The sequence below is a fragment of the Lycorma delicatula genome, chromosome 4 (assembly GCF_047948215.1).
Source record: "Lycorma delicatula isolate Av1 chromosome 4, ASM4794821v1, whole genome shotgun sequence".
In the NCBI taxonomy this organism is placed as follows: Eukaryota; Metazoa; Arthropoda; class Insecta; order Hemiptera; family Fulgoridae; genus Lycorma; species Lycorma delicatula.
The window spans coordinates 209,809,336-209,828,221 of record NC_134458.1 but is presented as its reverse complement, the minus strand read 5'-3'; the positions used below and the strand labels follow the sequence as shown (position 1 = coordinate 209,828,221).

The following is an 18,886-nucleotide window of genomic DNA, read 5'->3' as shown; positions in this document are numbered from 1 at the left end:
AAAAATATGAATTAGTCTAATTTTATCTAATCTTGCAGTTATTCGGCATAATCTTGCATTAACCGGCAATGTAGCTTATTATTTGTAAAGTAATTTTAAATTAAAACTTAAATAACTTAGTTTTTATTCATTTTTCATAATTTATGATAACCGTTGAACTTAACGATTATCTTTTTTTTAAAGTAAAAAATTATACATACGCAATTCCACACATAAATTGTAATTACACTACTTCATAGAAGAAAGGAATAAATAAATTCTAGCAGCATTGACTTCATGTAAAGTGCCGAGTTCAACCAGTACCAGTCCGAGTTACTTTCTCTGAGAGTAATGTTGTTAAGATATATAATCACTTCATGAGATGAACCGAATAAAGGTGTGAATTATTGGAATGAGAATAATCTTAATTTTATGGCGATGGCATACTGATGTATAGTTAGCTATATATTAGTTTGATTAGGAAGGAAACGAGAAACCATTTCGTTAATAATTTTACTTGGAAAACATAGTCTGGAACGCTATTCATTTTTGTTATGGTTACGCTATATTCAGAAGCAATTTTAAATTCATGTCAAATCATCTATAAACGGTATGATTTTGGCATTTAATAATACAAAAAAAATGAATATCTGATAGCTATGAAATAAACTTAAAAAATAAAATTAATAAATCCTTTTATATCCAAATAAATGAAATATTTTAAACTAATATTAATACAATTTTAACTTTTAATTAGCTCAAAAATATTAACAGTATTTTTCTGTAGATGTATGTATTCAATCAAAAGAATAATATTTCATATATTCAGCATAATGCCAAAAATAATCGAAAAATAATTTAAGCTTTTTGGAGATACAATCCAATATAAATTGTGTTTTTATTTATTATTTTAACAAATGAATTTTATTAATAAAAAGATCTGGGACCCTTATAGAGAATCAAACGTGACACCTCACTTGAAGTGATGCTACTAATTGAAGTATTTACTCATAGTAACATTTCTAGAATGTTTTAAATTAACTAATTACATGATTTGCGAAATTACTAATTGTTTAATTAGTGTAAATCTAATCTTTAAATCTGTCCAGCTGTTAACGATAGCTAAAATATATAAAGTTTCCAAGTACTTTAAGTAAGAACGTACCCTAATTAGTTTAGTATCAAATGCAGCAGTACAAATTAGAGTTGAACAACAATCTGAGTAGAACAGTGAAGTTCTGAGTTATTTAACAATTAAAAAAGATAATTCAATAATTAGTGGAAAGATAAGATTATTATTATTATGTTTACTGTATGTAATTATTATATATTGACCGTAAAACCTTAATTTCATAAAAGCAGTTTGTACGAGTCTATGATATTTAGAAGGCCTGTTTACGATATAAAATATATCATTATATATATATATATATATATATATATATATATATATATATATATATATATATATATATATAGATGTATATAATGAATTGTTTTAAAAGTGTACGATTTTTCTACATAAAATTATTCAAAACTTTTTTCTGTTATCGTTACAAATAATAGGCCTATTGCAAAAAGATTTCACGACATTTTGATGAAATTTTAATATGCTAACTGTTGTGTGAAATAATAAATCTACATTTACTTTTATTGTCTCTAGATTATTTCACAAATTTATTGAAAAAAGTCTGTTTTTCACTATGAATTTATTCGAAAAAAACCTAATCAAATTCTTATAAAGAATATATTATTAGAGATACAGACACTTACAAATAAAATAAAAACACTCCCGTAGCTCCTAAGGAACGATTCAAATCATTCAGAACTACTTTTATTTTTCTTTATAGACGGAACAAATTTTGTTAATCCTGTGTTCAATTAAAAAATAAAAATGGTTTTTGAAATAAAATTGAAAGATTACGCTAAAAAAATGCTGTTTACAAAAATTTTATTTAATAACTGAACTCAGATACCATTTTGGTTGTTAAGCCATCATTAAATACTGCGGAAAAAAAAAATAATAGTAACCGACAAATAAATAGTAATTACGAAACATTATAAAGCAAGCACTTTTTACCGGGATTTTAAAATAAAAATAGAAATTAGAAGTAAAAGAAAAACACCAGTAACTGTTATTTAGGCAACCCCAATAGAAGCGTTAATTTAGTTTAAAAGTATTTAAATCGTTTAAACTTCAAATTCAGACTGCCCACCACGACATATTGTCCTCCTGTTTAGTAGGCTGGGTAAATAAAACTTATCTCAGAAAGTTAAATGCAGCATTCTTAAACCGATCGTAAAGACAAACCCATCAATGAAGAAAGATTTCAGGAAGTGGTAACAGTTTAATGTTCCTATGACTGAAAACGTTTAAAAATGATATTTAACAACTTAAAATTCAATCATATTATATTGACTATTGTTCAACAGTTATACCCAGATTATATTCATCATTGTTCAACAGTGAAGTTTCTGCTTCACTACTGACAAATAAATTTCTTAACTGATTTCTGTTTACAATTTTTTTTTTGTAATTCTGATACATTAATTCTGTGACCGATTTCTTGGGAATATCAGATTAATATTCTAATACATTTACAATGAACTAAATTCTACTTTCAGTCTTTTTAGACCTACGTATCCTAAATTTAAATTATAGTCTTACAAATGAACTTATAAACAACCGCCTCTTCAAAGCGTAGTTTATCTCAATTTTTGGCTTTCCCGAGAACAGAGGCCACGTTTCTAGACGTAACCACGGTAATGTGAAAATTATATTTTAAAATACTTTTAACCTATACGGAAGGATTTTATGAAAGCTTTTTTCTGATCTTTTTCAGTATTTTTCTGAGTAAGGTTGTTTTGCTGCATTTTAAAAACGTTTTGGCTGATTATTTTTTTTTTTATGATGTTAGTGGTCTTTGAGGTAAACTACTATACGCAATTACATCATTAATAAAATTTATTCTCTGCGATAAGCCTCTAGATCAAGTGGAACTCGGTTTGCTTTATAATCTAACCGCTTAGTTTATAATCTTATATTTTTCTAGTATCTACTCAAGATGGCTATTTAACAATAGAAATGACCGTAGTTAAGATTTTAAATAAAATTCATGTTAACGGCTTTTTGAAACGTAATCATAGTTTCCGATATGTTTCTGAGTTGATAAGAAAATCTTTGCGATCACTGAAATTAAAATTTTTATAATACAGTATTTTATTTCTTTATTACAGAAGATAAAACGGGAAAATTAGAATGCAAAAAAATAAATCAACGCAAAAACTAACAAATTAAATATTTATGATCAAAGATTAGCCTGCATAACATGAAGCAGAGTTACACTACAGTATATACAATTTTATTAATCTCTATCAAAGAACTCTGGCAGTAATGAAAACACAAGGACAAACAGTACGCGGTGGGAGTAATAGAGATGATCAAATAGGCGTTGCACGCTTTTAAAATCACGTTGAGATATACATAATACAGAGTGAGTCAAAAGTATGGAAACCCCTCAACAACTTTAAAACCGTTCCAGACAGAATACTGTAATTTTCAGAATAAGGTATCAGTCAACTACTTTACTTTACCTTACTTTGTCCAGAAATAGAATTTCAACCCCTTCATCGAGGGTAGCCATAGGATTGTAACTTAAATATATTAAATGTATGTGATATATAATTTTAAAGGTCTTTTTAAGACAAGAAAAATAAATAAAACGTTGGTACGATGTTTCTGCCAAAAATGGTGACGGGATTAAGTTTGGATTTTTAAAATTTCCAAATTTAATAAGTTCAAATAATGAAATAAAATAAAATAAATAAAAAATTAACTGAATAAATTAACGTTTAATTTAATTTAATTTAAATTTATTTTAAAAGTTAAATTTAAATTTTAAAAAGTTCAAAAATTTTTGTTTTAACACCAAACAATTTTTTTTATCAATTCGATGAGTAAATACATGAAAATACCGCCACCTAATCAGGCTGATCAGCTGATCATTGATGGTCTCTTACCATTGTTACAAAAATGCAGCTTATTTTATTGTTGTGTAATATTCCATTTAGAGTGTTTCATTACTACACTGTTAATATTTATGAAAATTTATTGTGACCGGTTGGCTAATAGATTTTGTCTACCTTTAAATTTGTAAGCCGCTTTTGTTATTTACATCTTTTACCTTTTCTGTAATTGTTTTTTATTGAATTAATTTTTTCTGTGGTACCTGCTTTCATACTTTTAATATGAGGGTCATACTTTTAATGATAAGGGGCTTTGGTGACAGAGTTAGGTCGTATAATGACGTTTGTGTATTGTTAAATGCAACATTTAATAATCGTAACCCTATTTCAAAAGATACAGTGTCAATAACAAACTATTTGAAGAAACAAGGAGCATTAATAATAATACGAGAAAACTAGGGAGGTTTTGCACTCAAATCATAAGAGATTATGCAAAAATTTATTATAATCCTCTTTCCTCGACTCGAAGAGCAGCACGAAAACTTAACGTTAGCCAAAGTTCAGTGATTCAAACATTAAAACGTGAAAATTTTCAACACTTCAAAATTCGTCTGGGGCAAGAACTTAAATGAACATGACTACAATCGCAGACTTGAGTAGAAATTATGATGAACAATTTTTGTGCAGATCCTAATTTATTAAACAACAGAGTTTTTAGTGATGAGGCCACATTTTTTTTAAAATGGCAATGTAAATCGCCATAATGTCAATACTGGACCCCATTGGTAACATGAGGTACATATACACTATCCAGACAAAGTAAATGTATGAGCCGGTATTGTTGGTACTCACTGCCGTTCGGGTGCACCATGGATGAGTTGATTGGGAGAGATATCAGCTCGTATCTGGTGCCAGTACTTCAGGACTATTTTATTGGCAGGAGGACAGTTGGTCATGCCGAGGGTTGTAATCACAACCAGTATGGAGCGCGGTGTCCCGCAGGGTTCGGTAATTGGACCGATCCTGTGGAACCTAGCATATGATGGCATCCTCAGGTTGCGGTATCCTGAGGGAGTTTCGGTTACTGGTTTTGCCGATGATGTCTTCATGGTATTAGTCGCCAGAACAGAAGAGGAGATAATCAGGAAGATGAACGGGCCATTCTATTGTTCGGCAGATGGTTGGCGGGCCACGGCCTTAGCCTCGCTGCAGAGAAAAAGCTGCTGGTGATTGCCGGGAGAAGGCGAATCTCCCCCATCAGGCTACAGGTAAGGAGGGTCGAGCCGGTCAGTAGAGCAAAATACGTGGGGGTTTGGCTCGACAGCCGGAGAGCCTTTTATGTCAGAGCGGCAGTCGACAAGGCAGATAGAACAATGACGGCTGTCTCAAGAGCAAGGCTGGCGGGTCGAACTCATCAAAGAGGAGGATGCTGGCGGTGGTGGCTCGGTCCGTTGCCTTGTATGCCGTGCCAGTGTGGAGGAGGGCGTTGAGCACGAAAGTGGCCATTCGGAGGCTTGCGGGGCTGCAGCGCCGACTGGCAATCTATGTTGCTAGGGCTTACCAAACGGTCTCTACAGAGGCAGTTCTGGTGATTGCCTCGCTTCCCCCTATGTAGCTTTTGGGAGAAGAACGGGTGCAAAGAAGAGAAGGGATCACAAAGCGCATGGCCAGCGCTTTGCCAGCGCTGACCGGAATCGTCACAAGGCGGATGTCTTCTCCTACGGGGATTGGGATGGCCCCAACTTCCAAAACATTTGGTTTCAAGAAGATGGTACTTCCACATCATTTCGATCTTCAGGTACGTAAAATTTTAAATGCATTTTTTTCTGGAACATGGATTGTCCGAAGGTGTTAAAATAGAATGGTCAGCGAGATCACCTTACTTGTCGCCATCGGATTACTTTGCATGGGGCCACTTAAAAAGTATTGTGTATCATAATAAGCCTCAAGATATCGATGATTTACAATGTAGAATTAGAGAATCAACATAAACTCTCACCTAGAGATTCATTGAACAATAGTTCAATGAAATGCAGTATCATCCTATTACAACCGACTGACACACAGTCAAATAACAGAAGGAGTACATTTCGAACATTTATTAAAATGAAATGCAATTAAGTAAGCAAACGTTATGCTTAATATATATTTTTTTTTAATAAATTTATTTGATAATATCCATTTAATAAAATTTTTATTTATCTGCGATAACAGTTCCTTAAATTATCAACGTATTTTTTTCAAAATTCAAACTTTATTCCGCCTCCATTTTGGGTACAGACTTCGTACCAACCTTTTATTTATAACTTTTTTCTTGTCTTAAAGAGATCTTTAAAATGATCTATCACATAGAGGGTGATACCGTTTAAAATATTTGAGTTACAATCCCTGGGCCTCCCCCAAGAAGGGGTTTAATTCTATTTCTAGACAAAAGATAAAGTAGTTAACCGATACCTTATCGAGAAAGTTACAGTATTCTACCTGGAACAGTTTTAAAGTTTTTGAGGAGTTTCCATCCTTTTTTGACTCGCTCTGTGTATTTCTATCTCTATGTACGTTTCATCGCTCATCTTCAGTAATACGCATTCCTTAGAGCTCATGAGATTTAAGATGAACAACCTATAGACCCATTCTGAGTAATAGATTAGGTAATTAACGTACAGAATTATATGCTTCTTAGTAGCAGCAGTTTGACAACTTAGATTTTTTCACCGATCCATATTCGCCTCCTTCTAAGAGAGAAAGCGGGCAAAAAAGTTAATTTCCTAAAAAGTGCATGTGCATCGTTTTTAACAAACAGTAATATCCACGTGAAGTAAATTAGCAAACAATTTTCTGAAAGGATCGGGAAACGGTGCGTAAAATTATCAAAAATCTGTTTCTTTACTGAAATTATAAATTTTAATCACTTAAACTTTTAACTTAAGTTTATTTTTTAGGTAGAATCCATTCTTGTTATTTAAATCGTTAAAAATGTTTTCACTAGAAAGAAATCAGGGAATGCGTTAAAAGAGAGTTGAAGAAAACTCATTCCAGCAAAGGAGTTGTAAGTTTAAAAACTATTTTCTTACTATTAAGATTTACATTAGTGTTGGTTCCGAACTTTCAAATCTCAGTATAAATTATCGTGTAAGATCTTTTCAAGGAGACATTTAATTTTTAAATATCTATCACAGCTAAGAATATCTCTGGCACAATTAACCATCGTCCCTTCTCCCAATGGGATATAATTATAAACCTATAGGGATATTCTCGAATCCTTTATAAGCTGCTATACTGCAGCTTCTATTGTTTACGGCAATCATCCACTCTTGCAGTCAATCTATAATTAATTAATTCAGCTCAGATAACCTTGTTTCATATTTAATATAACCGTGATGAACAACCCTTTGTCCTTTAAGTTTTAAATCTCGTCTCCCTACTATGAATTTTACTTTTCTATTGTTTTCTAATCTAACTCATGACTTACTTCCGTAAAAAAGAACTGGGGCAATATTTAATATCAGTTTTATTTCTTTTCTGGCCTTTTGCCCAGTGTTCTATAAACATTACCATAGACGGCTAAAAATTTATTTATTCTTTCATCTACATGGAAGTCAATAATAAAGCAAATGTCACATCCCAAGTTGTTACAGCAAGACATTTATTTTGTTGCTATCCAGTTTAATCTTTAAAGCCGGCCTCCGTGGCGCAAGTGGTAGCGTCTTGGCCTTTCATGCGGAAGTCCCGGGTTTGAATCCCAGTCAGGCATGGCATTTTCACACACGGTGAAAATCATTTATCTCATCCTCTGGAGCAATACATAACAGTGGATCCAGAGGTTAAAAAAAAGTTTAATGTTTAAAATTCTAGGTTATACCGATTAGTAGCGTCTCGGACTTTCATCCAGAATTCCCGGGCTCGAATCCCGGTCAGGGATGGCTATTTTCAAACGCTACAAAACCCCATTTTTATATTGAACGTACAAGCTTCAAAGTTTCTGTGTAGTTTCAAAAAATAAATAAAATTTACTTCAAGAAGTGTCATAAGTTTTTATTTACTGACAGAGATTATAGTTTTATATAAAACTATTTTAAAAAGTATACCAATTTATGAAGCTCATCTTCAGACTGCTTTATTATCCACTTCAGTAATCTTCATTACTTTAATACCAAAACTGACAGTATATATATTTGTAAATCAAAATGTACATTAAAGTGTTTTTACGATTTTTCATAATAAAAACACAAAAATTAAAAACATCCTAACAAAACTAAACGTCAAAAATTTATATTTGTCGATCTCCGTGGTGAAGTGATAGCGTTTCGGCCTTTAATCTGGAAGCCCCCAGGTCAAATTCCGGTCAGTCGTGAAATTTTTCTTTTATTGCAAATTCCACTCTCATATTCCCATGCACAAATTTCAAGCTTACGTGGCAAAAATCATCAAGGAAAAAAAAAATATATATATACAGAGTGCATCACGAAGTTCTCCCGGGACTTTCATAATCCGTTCTACTCGTGAAAATAATGGAAATAGTTTACATAAACATAGTCATAAAATTCTTCGTTTGCGAGTTATGGCTAGCGAAGGATTTCACTCGGATTTCATCTAGCCCCAATGAAATTTGAATCTTTCTAATTTTTCTTTGTTTTATTCAATTCAGCTTACACCATTTTGCTTAAAATTAAATTTTCTACAATTTTTTTAAAAGTTTTATGTATTTATTACCCATTTAACAAAAATACCTTCGTCAAACATAATAAACAGGGGTTTTTACCCCAATTTATTGGTTTTCACCCCAGATTTCTCAATAACTACTGCAGATACTGTTCTGGGACCTATTTTATTCGATTTTTCAGGTCAAAAACCATATGAAATCACTAATTTTACCCCTTAATAATGTCCTAAAAATTTCAGAAGGCCTAATTTCACTGGGGCAGCTGAAACCCGAGCAAAATCTTTTACACGCCGTAACTCGCAAACAAAGCATTTTAGGGCATACATTTATAGAACTTTTTCCAGTTTTTTAGTTTTATGAACAGAATTGGTTATGAATGTTCCGGGAGAACTTCATGTCAAGACTGATAATATTTCAATTAGGGTTATGTTAAATTTAATCAAAAAATTTCCAGGAAATCGGTTGATCCATTTCAGTCATTATGATACTTGGATAAAAATATAAATCAAGAAAATGTAATTCCAATTTTGGCAATAGTTATGTAAGAGAGGTAGAGAGAGATATAATGAAAAATATTGGAAAAAAGGCCGGCAAATTTTGCTACCAGGACTTTGCCCTCGACAGAATACTACTAAGAAAAAAAGTAAACTATGTAGATAAGCAAGTAAAAAATTGTGTAAAAAAGATTATTCTACTCTGTTAAATATTATCTCCGAGTAAAATTCTGAGATATACACGGCCACTGAATCTTCCCAACCTCCGTGATCAAATATAACCAAAATTAAATAGCATCAATGACCCATATTAAGAAGTCATCGTACAAAATCTCATAAAAATACAAAGCAAAACTGATGGAGAAAAGTAAAAATTAGATTGATTATCTCCCATTTTTGAATTAAATTATCAAATACACGGCCATATATAAGTGAGATAATAATATAACGGAATTGTCTAATTTCTACAAGAAAGTTACTTACTAGAACTTACTTTTGAGACTAGAAACAATAAAAAAATGGGTTTCCGCTTTTATGATTGGAGAAGGGGTTAAATAAAACCAAACTCTACCAGAAAATACCTCAGCTTCCTGAAAAGTATAAAATTTTGAGAAAAGGTTTTACCTACCGTTTGAATAAAATTTTGATATAATGGAATCAAAAAGTCCGTATCTTCCTGCCTCCTTGATTAATAGTGATCAAAATTAAATAGTATCATTTAATATGGAAATCATTGCAAAGAAATAGAAATACAGAAATTATCGTGTCAAATTTCACCTAAACTGGTCCATTAAATCTGAATATATTAACAAAAAAAGTCAAAATATATACATATGACACGGTAGATACATACTTCCGGAATTTTCCAACGGTAAAATTATATATATTATTTTGGTTAGAGGTGATCATAAAACCATCTGGAAATACCCCGACATACAACATTTAACCCAACCGGTATACTTTCCAATTGGTATATTATATACAATATAATTGTATGGTATAATTACAACCGGAAAGCAATGATTTCTCAGAAATGTGCCAACAGAATTTCAGTTTATACTCTCGTTAATCGTTCGTTTCATTTTATAAAATTCTTTATAGATTTTTTTTTTGAAATTACATGTACTATTTTGAAGAATTATACAATTTTGTATTCAAAGAAATATCTATCCTTACAAATCAGTGCAAAATAAATAATTCGTAAAATTTATTTTATTTTTTGCGATTTAGCTATCTTGAACTGAAAGAATGTTTTTTTTTTCAATTCACACACTCATTCTCTCTCAGTCAATCTCTCGTACTTGTACACTCATTCTGTTTATCAATATAGACCAAATACAGCATTGATTTAAACATGCAACTCATCAAAGCTTAATGAAATGTACTTAATGCATAACAGATAACAACGTTTACTTATCCGGTAATATGGTGTTAAAATATCCCGAATTGTAATCTATTTAAAATGAAAGTAAAAAAAAAAAAAAAAACTGCATATTACATACGCCATACTCTAATTAGTATCCTGTATTATACGGATAAAAAATATTATAATCGAACAGTAATGAATAAATGAAAGAAAATTGTGCTTTACTGTTCAAAAGTCTCTGCTTCACTCGAATCACTTATTGTAATTGTAGTATAATTACTTCATACCATAAGATAAAGGATGTATGAAAAAATTAAAATAAACATTTTAAGAATATTTTCAAATATCTTTTGTCTCTCTCCATATTAAATTCCCTTCCCACATCATATACAAAGAGGATTCTTTACGGTTCTAACTGAATAATACAACAGCTATAAGACTTTAAATAAATAGCCTATCTCTTATCATTAAATCAATAATGTACTAAGAAGTAGGTGCGAAATAATTTTAATGAATCAAAACCAAAATAGGTTAAACTATTCAAGAATAACAATATCATATGTCAAGTAACTAGGAAAAGTAAAACTAATATCGAACATAATATATATTTACGTATTAAAATCAATGGATGAAGCTTTTACTTGATGAAAATCCATCGAAACAAAAAAGAAAATGAAAAAAATTGCTGTCATTTTTTAAATAAATTTTGTGAAAATCTAAAAACATATTTTGTTTTCATTTGTTTTTTACGTATTACTAATTCTGGTTATATTCAGTGCTACCAGTTGATACTATTACTTCATTCAGCATAACTGAACGGTGTAATCTTTGTATAAATAACATCAATTACTCTTGAAAAAGAAAACAATATCAACCTCTTTATCAAATCAGTTAACAGAACTATTTCAAGATCTTATAAAATCAGATATCAGAAGATATCAAAATAATACTTCGGCATACCAAGAAAGTGACCTTATTTATGCTTCTATTTCAATTTTAAATTACCGAACCATTTAAAAATATTATCACCAGATTATTTAAAATAAAGATTTATTTTATATAAACAATTACTATGTCGATGACACTACTAATTAAACAATTTTTTAAACTCTGAATTTTCTACAATTCCATTTAAAGTATAGAATAATTTGTGTATTAGCTCAAACAATTTTCATTAACGCCTTCTTAATTGTGAATTATTTTCTAGATAAATATATTATTTCACATCTAATAGATTTAAAATAGTTAATATGAACTTTAATCACATTTAGTTTTATTTTCCCGTCTAGCGCTATAGCTCTAGAAGGGGAAGTATTGTAATCGGTTCCATTTGGGCATATGCGATTTTCACCGGATCTTTACGTTTTGACACCTAAGGAAACCATAAAATCAGATGGAAATTTTCCGGATAGTAATGTTCGTAATGTTCGGTAATGACCTCTAAATCAACATATATATCTACAACCACTGGTCCAATTTTGACCAAACTTAGATTAATTCTACATATGAGGCATTAACGCCGCTAAATTTTCAACTTAAAAGGTCAAGGAGGTGAGGCTGTAGAGCAAGGTCACCCTCAGTATCTCGAGATTTCGTCTAATTAGGATCATATTTTTCTTAGTCACATTTGTTAACAATTAAGAAATAATATTTGCAAAAAGGTGTTTGCCAAATTGCACCTCAACCCCAAGAAATGCTGTTGTAGTTGTCTGCTATGTTGTGACGTCACAGGTGAGCGGTAGAATTAAATAAATGAATGTTTAAAATGTAAAAAAATAACATGGTCTGGCTGGATCTCGAACTCGATCGCCCGGTCGACTCGGTATCTGCTGCGTTAAGCCTCGCGGCTACACCAGTCTGCCGATCGTAGAAGCGAAATTTTTTCTATTCAAGTTGTGAAATAACATTAGTTTAGTTAGTGTCGACCGTCGCCGCTAGTACCGCAGAACCCGCGCTAATTAAATACAGTACGCGCGCTTCAGTTAGAATCATTGGATTAAATAAACGAAAAAATATTATATTTAAATAAAATGAAAATATTTTAAATTAAGTTATGAGTGTAAGCCGTGCATCAGAAACGACCCGCAGTTGTAGAACTTTCCCTAAGTCCTGCAATTGTGTTGTCAGCTTTTTTATTTTAAAAATTATTTGTTATTCTACTGAAGAGTTTCCTTAAACCATCCAGCTAAATGCTGGGACAGTTCCTTTTTTTACCCGTAAAATAGCTTATCTACCCAGTCTTGATGTTATACATGTAATATATTATTAGTTGCGGGTCAAAATATTAATTAGTTGCCGATCTCCGTGGCGAAGTGGTAGTGTCTCGGCCTTTGATCCGGGGGTCCTGGATTCGAATCCCAGCCAGCTTGGCATTTTTCATTCGCTACAAAATTCGATTTCCATTTTCCATGCACAAGCTTCAAGCTTATGTGGTGAAATAATCAACCCAATAAAAAGAAAAATGATTCATTTATAATATAGTTAATTATTTTAAAAGAAAGCAGTTGTAACTGTTGTCTATTTTACTTCAAGTGTCTTACACGCATTACAACTGTAAACAAAGTGTTTAGAATAGATCAGTGAAAGAAGAAATTAATAAATTTCTTCTGAAAAGAAACAATAGAATATGTGCACTGCCTCTACTCGCTAATGAATGTTTAACTTAACTAAAACAAATAAAACACACTTCAAATAAAGTGTTTATTAAAACCTAAAAATTAATAGTTTTTCATTTAACTTTTAAATCAACGTAAAAACAAATGACTATTAACAGAATACTAATACTTAATTTGACGGCGATTTAAAAAAAAGATAAAATTTACAAAAGGTCGGTAAAGAGTTAATAATTTTCGCTGGGAAACAACCATTATAACACTCAATTCACAGTGCGAAATTTTAAAACTGTAAGACAAACAGTTGTCAAGACATTTAATTAATTTTAAGTATAGACCATTCTATCTTCTTTTTTAATCGATTGATCCTAAAATAGAGTCAAGTAGATTATTGAAATTTGTGATTTATTTTAACGTATACATAAGGAAATTTTAACCTTGCATGAAAAAGAGTATTTATTCTCATCCTTTTTAATTTAAGGTCTTATGGGACAAAACATGAATCAAAAGTGTATAAAGCTTCTAAGAGATACTGAATTATGTAAGAGAATTATTCGATTACTACTAGAACTATTCTACTTGAATCCAAAAACAATCAAAATGAAAAAAATGGTTTTACACCATACCTTACTAGAGGACCAAACATCATCACAAAGTATTTTAGTTATAAAAGAAGCATTATACATTACGCGAAAAAATTAACCTACACTCTTAGTAAAGTTTTGAGATAAGCGATCCATAAAATCCGCATAACCTCATCTGCTTGATCAATTGAGACCAAAATCACAACTTGAGAAATAATGTAAAACATCATCAAAATCGATTCATCCAGTCAGGAGATATCAAGCAAAAAACCTACATTTCATTCATCATTTCGGAATTATATTAAAATATGGTTTTTTTTGTTAGAGGGGGTAATGAAACGGGCAAGTTCTACAAAACCCCCGAAATGCAAAATCTTAACCGATTAGCATACTTTCCCTTGTGTAGTATGCTATATACTTATAAAGTATAACTGTATTGCGGAGGAGTTCCCTAGAGGATACCAGCTGCCATATATCACTTGGTAGGAGTTGAATCTCGACTTAAGTAAGAGAGGTAGTCGAAGTAATCTAGTGAGGTCGGGATGGGCAGAGATTGTGATAAGTGTGACTGTGGGAAGACAATGAAACATTTTCTCCTGTTCACAAATATAGGAGAGGCTTGCACATATGAGGAACTACTGGAACCAAGTGACAAGGCGATTATAGCTGCAGAGTACTGAAAGTTGAGAATATGATGGTGTCTTTTATACTCGGAGACGTAAAGAAGAAGCCTATATAGTCGGAGAAGTAAAAGTACTGTTACTTTTTTTTATTTCAGATTTATAAAATTTGTTTTAATTTTTTTAATGTTTATTTTACTTCATATTTTTTACTTAAATTGTGAATAGACAAATAAAAACGTGATAAATCTATATAAAAAATATTACAAGTAGGAAATGTAAAGGGAAAAAACTGCGTTCTGATAAAAATAAGAAAAAAATACGTAAGAACTGCTACAGAGCATAAGCTAAGCTCTATGAAATGAAGGAATATTTAAAGAGTTTTTTTTACCTAATTTTGCCAATTAACGTTTTTTAATTTTAGTATGAAAATGCTTGAATGATGATGTTAGGCTACATTTTATTACTTTACAGCAGGAAAACACTAAGCAGTGTCAATAGCAAAATAATTTTAAAATGGAAAAAATCTCAGAACACATATGTAGATTTTTTTACGAGAATAAATATACAGCTACACTACCAGTTATGGGTGTGTAGTATGGGTTGAACAAATGCAACAAAGAAAAAACCACATTATATATATATTTATACATACCGATCCAATTGAAAGCTTCAATCTATTACTGAAGTCGGTTAAACGTATAGAAACTTTTAATTCGACCATATATAGAAGAGAAAAAATAAGATAATGTATAAGTTCGCAAAGGAGGTACGATGAGGAGCTGATTGAAAGGTATATAGATTTTCTTTTGGATATTCTCACGTCCCACAGGATTCCGGGAATGAATGCAAGTCTTCCTTTAAGAAGCTTGAACAATTTCTCGATTGGCTTTTTAGTTTCCCGATATACATTTCCAGAAACATCTTGCACATCATACTTAATCTTTTTCTTTTTTTGTTTCTGATTTAAACACTCCTAAAGCAACCAGTTCGGCAATTAAGCAACACTCAGTCACCTCAGGGTGTCGGGGCAGCAGCCTCCCTCCCTGTCTAGCCCCCTGTAGAGGCGTCCCACTGGGGTCTCCCTAGAGTTATCAGAATACGCCGACTTCCTTTTCTGAATAGCCGGCCCATCCCTCTGCTGGAGAGCTGCTCTTCCCATCCCTAACTTACGAAGCACCAGGTGTGCGTTTCACACATCTGGTGTGCCCTTGCGACCCGTCCTCTCACACCTTGAGGATTTAGAGTTAACATACTTAATCTATTCGACGAAAAATCGTCAATGGTTTAAAATTTCCCAATCACTTAATGCCAAATGGGTGTGATAATAGCCCTGCAGGTGAATTCGAAGTTAACTAGAAGATAAGGTTGTTTGATTAACGTTTAGTTCCTCTTAAGCCATTCATTTTCCTGTAATAATCCCTCTTTCTTATACTTGATCCCTTTTTTTTGTAGTTTAAATTCTTTATTTCAATGCCAAATCTCGCTTTGGAGAACAACCTTGGCTCAGTGGTTTTAACCAGGAATTTTTATTCTTTGTCTTCTTGTTAAATAACAAACCTGATTGGTCATGGTGTTTATCGAACTTGTTTATTTTCTTCAATAAGGATATTTGTGAAAATTTAAAAAAAAATCTGATGATATTAAATTTAAACGTATCCTCTATGATTTGGCCAAGAAATGGATACGGGTTGGAACTAATTAAGAGGAAGGTTTATAGGGATGTTAGAATCACTCCGTATATAGAAAAACTGATTCTCCCTGTAGAAAAATACGTTTTTACGGCACGATTTTCAGGACTTTTTTCCTCTCTACTCCCCGGGCCGGTCCGACTGTTTGGTATTACGCCACCTAGAGAAGTGTCTGTTTACTCTAACCCTCCCCACCTACCGGTTGGAAATCCGGCATGGCAGGTCGGCTCGCCGGTCAACTCTTTTGACTTATTTTTTGATGCTCTTTTGACACCACGTCCAAACATTTCTGTCGAGACGCGATGTCGGGTCTTTTCTCATTTTTCTTTTCCCTAGCATCCCCTGGAGTCCCCAGTAGATCTTTGAAGCCGACACAACAAGGCATGTCGGTCCTCACCACTGAGGCTATCCGCCCTATCCTGCTCTAAAACCCCATTCGCCGCTCCTCTATGTCCTTTTGCTTGATCACTTGTCTTACATAGTCATCCACCCGTTTCCACTGCAATTCATTGCCGAGCATGTAAGTTATCAATTCTACCGGTCTTTTCCCTGCGATTCTCGCTTTATATCGCAAGGTGTTCCATTTACTGCAATCAGAAAAGGTATGTTCAACGGTGTCATCCTCGTTGCAGTACATGCATTTGGGTTTTGATCTTCTTCCGATCCTATATAGATAATCATTGAAGTTACCATGGCCAGTAAACAGTTGCGACGTATAGTAATTGATCTCGCCAAACCTTCTGCTATTCCAAGCTAGTAAGTCCGGTATTAGCTCCTTAGTTCGTCTAGCAACCCCTCTTTTTTAAATTTTACCACAAAAGAAAATATTAACTAACTTTAAGTTAAAGATATTTTTTACAATTTATTTATAGCCTCTCCCCAAGTTAACTGCAATAAAAATACCAATTTACTTTTTGATTTTATTGTCCGTCTATAATTTTATTTTTGAGTTTAACTGATAACAGATTCTGCTACAGTAACATAGAGTTATAACATGTTATGATCTATAGTTATTCACAAGAAGCTTAGCCCCTTAAGGATGCCGAATCAAAAATCCACATCATATAACATTCGAAACGCAAAAACAATTTGAAAATTGATGTGTAAACTTGTATTTTGTAATAATTTGTAATCGTTAAAATAATTTAGGTTTGTCAAAATTATATCGATAGTTGGTTAAGTACGAATTTCTAATGTTAGGTGATTATATAGTATTTTATATAAAAAAAATGAATTGTCGATTTAATTTTATGGCCTACTTACTGATATCTGTAGTTACAAACACTGTTCAGAGATAGGTAAACATCGTCGATTAAATTGCCTACCACGAGAGTTGTTAAACTCGTACAAGGAAGTACTAAGTGTATAACGATCACTTTATTTTATAAAAAAATTAGATTATTAAAATTACATTGAAAATTTATTAATTTATCGGTTACGCAAAGTAAAAAAAAAAAAAACTAACGAAAATGCAGACGTTGATTATAACAAAATATGCATTAATTATTATCCCGAGTATGTTTCCGTAGAGTATCATACATGGATTTAAGAAAATATAAACTATTAAAAAATTTTTTTTTTGTTTTCCGGCAATCTAGCCTGAGATGATTAGGATAGTAATCAGTTTCTTTACTACCTAAGCTACCAACAACAAAAGAAATGAAATTGGGTCGATTATGAAACGTTAACACTAATTACTTGTTTATAATGCATTTATTACTTAAATTATCGACTATTTTTAGCAATTTATATAAAAAATAAATAAATAATATGAGGACCCTAAGATAAAATCTTTAAAATACCAAAATTATTCCAGAATTTCTAAACTGAAGTGGGATAAGTCGAAATAAAAAAAACTGATTTGTCAAACAATAATTATTGCACAAAAACAGTAAGAAATAATCTAACTTTTAAAAATATAAAAATCAATATTACATAAAAATATATTTACGTATAAATTTTCAAATTGTGTAAACGACTTTAATCGTGAAGTGTTAAAGTTTAAGAATATTTAGAATGTATACCCATATTATTACCACCTTAGATAAATGTATTTTTTAATATTTTTATTCTCAGTTGGCATAATCATTCTTCTGAAGAACTTAAAAAATATAAATTAGATCAAACCAAAGATTACAAAAGATGTTGATGAAAGCAAATTATAATATTAATTTTATCCGAAAATACTAAGCGATTAATTAAAAAACAGCTAAATTAATATATCAAAAAAATTATAAACAGTGTTAAAAACAATTAATAGAGATAATTGTTTTCAAAAACATAAAAAAACAAAGTTTTTCTACAAAGTCCATGTAAAAACATATAAATATTAGTGTACAAATATGCTTTGTCTTATCTGAAGTTGTATTTACATTATCGTTAGAAATTAAGAGATTATAGAATTATACATTATCAAAGATTTTATTTTTATTACTAGAAAATAAAATATATTCTAGGGTGTGGTAACTTGTATTTTAATATAATGTTTTTATTATTTGGTAACTTTAATTAATGATAAGAAAACTGACCGAACTTGATGACAATTGTTGTTGAGTCAATGTGGTGATATATATATATATATATGTATATATTAGACCTGTTATTCCGTAACAGTAGATGCAACGAGATTCACTACACGTTATCGTTACTACGAGGCACAGAACTGAGAGCGACCAAACCAGCCGCAGCTCGCGCGCACACTAGCCGACTCTACCACCCCCTCGTCTTGTCGATCATACCATCTCACTTTAATATATCCATCTCGCTTACTCCCCCTCCACCCGTTTCCCATTCTATCACAAAATTCCCCTTCACCCATATCCGTACACCTCCCTCTGTCACTTCCAACAGCTCTAACCAACCAACGTAGTGTGCATCGCTTGTGTGTGCTTGTACCACCCTCTTCGACCTGCCA

At 31.7% G+C, this 18,886-nt stretch overlaps 1 protein-coding gene across 4 annotated transcripts in view; it reads right to left on the bottom strand.

The window, feature by feature from the left end:
* LOC142324256 (uncharacterized) overlaps nucleotides 1-18,646 on the bottom strand; it is a 440,588-nt gene extending 421,942 nt beyond the window's left edge. For 2 of the 4 annotated variants that reach the window (XM_075365118.1, XM_075365119.1), the window contains exon 1: nucleotides 18,501-18,646. The gene's annotated coding sequence lies outside the window, so the exon portion shown is untranslated. The remainder of the gene's footprint in view (nucleotides 1-18,500) is intronic. The other 2 variants (XM_075365120.1, XM_075365121.1) reach the window with 1 other exon arrangement.
* Between the last annotated feature and the right edge of the window lie 240 nt (nucleotides 18,647-18,886).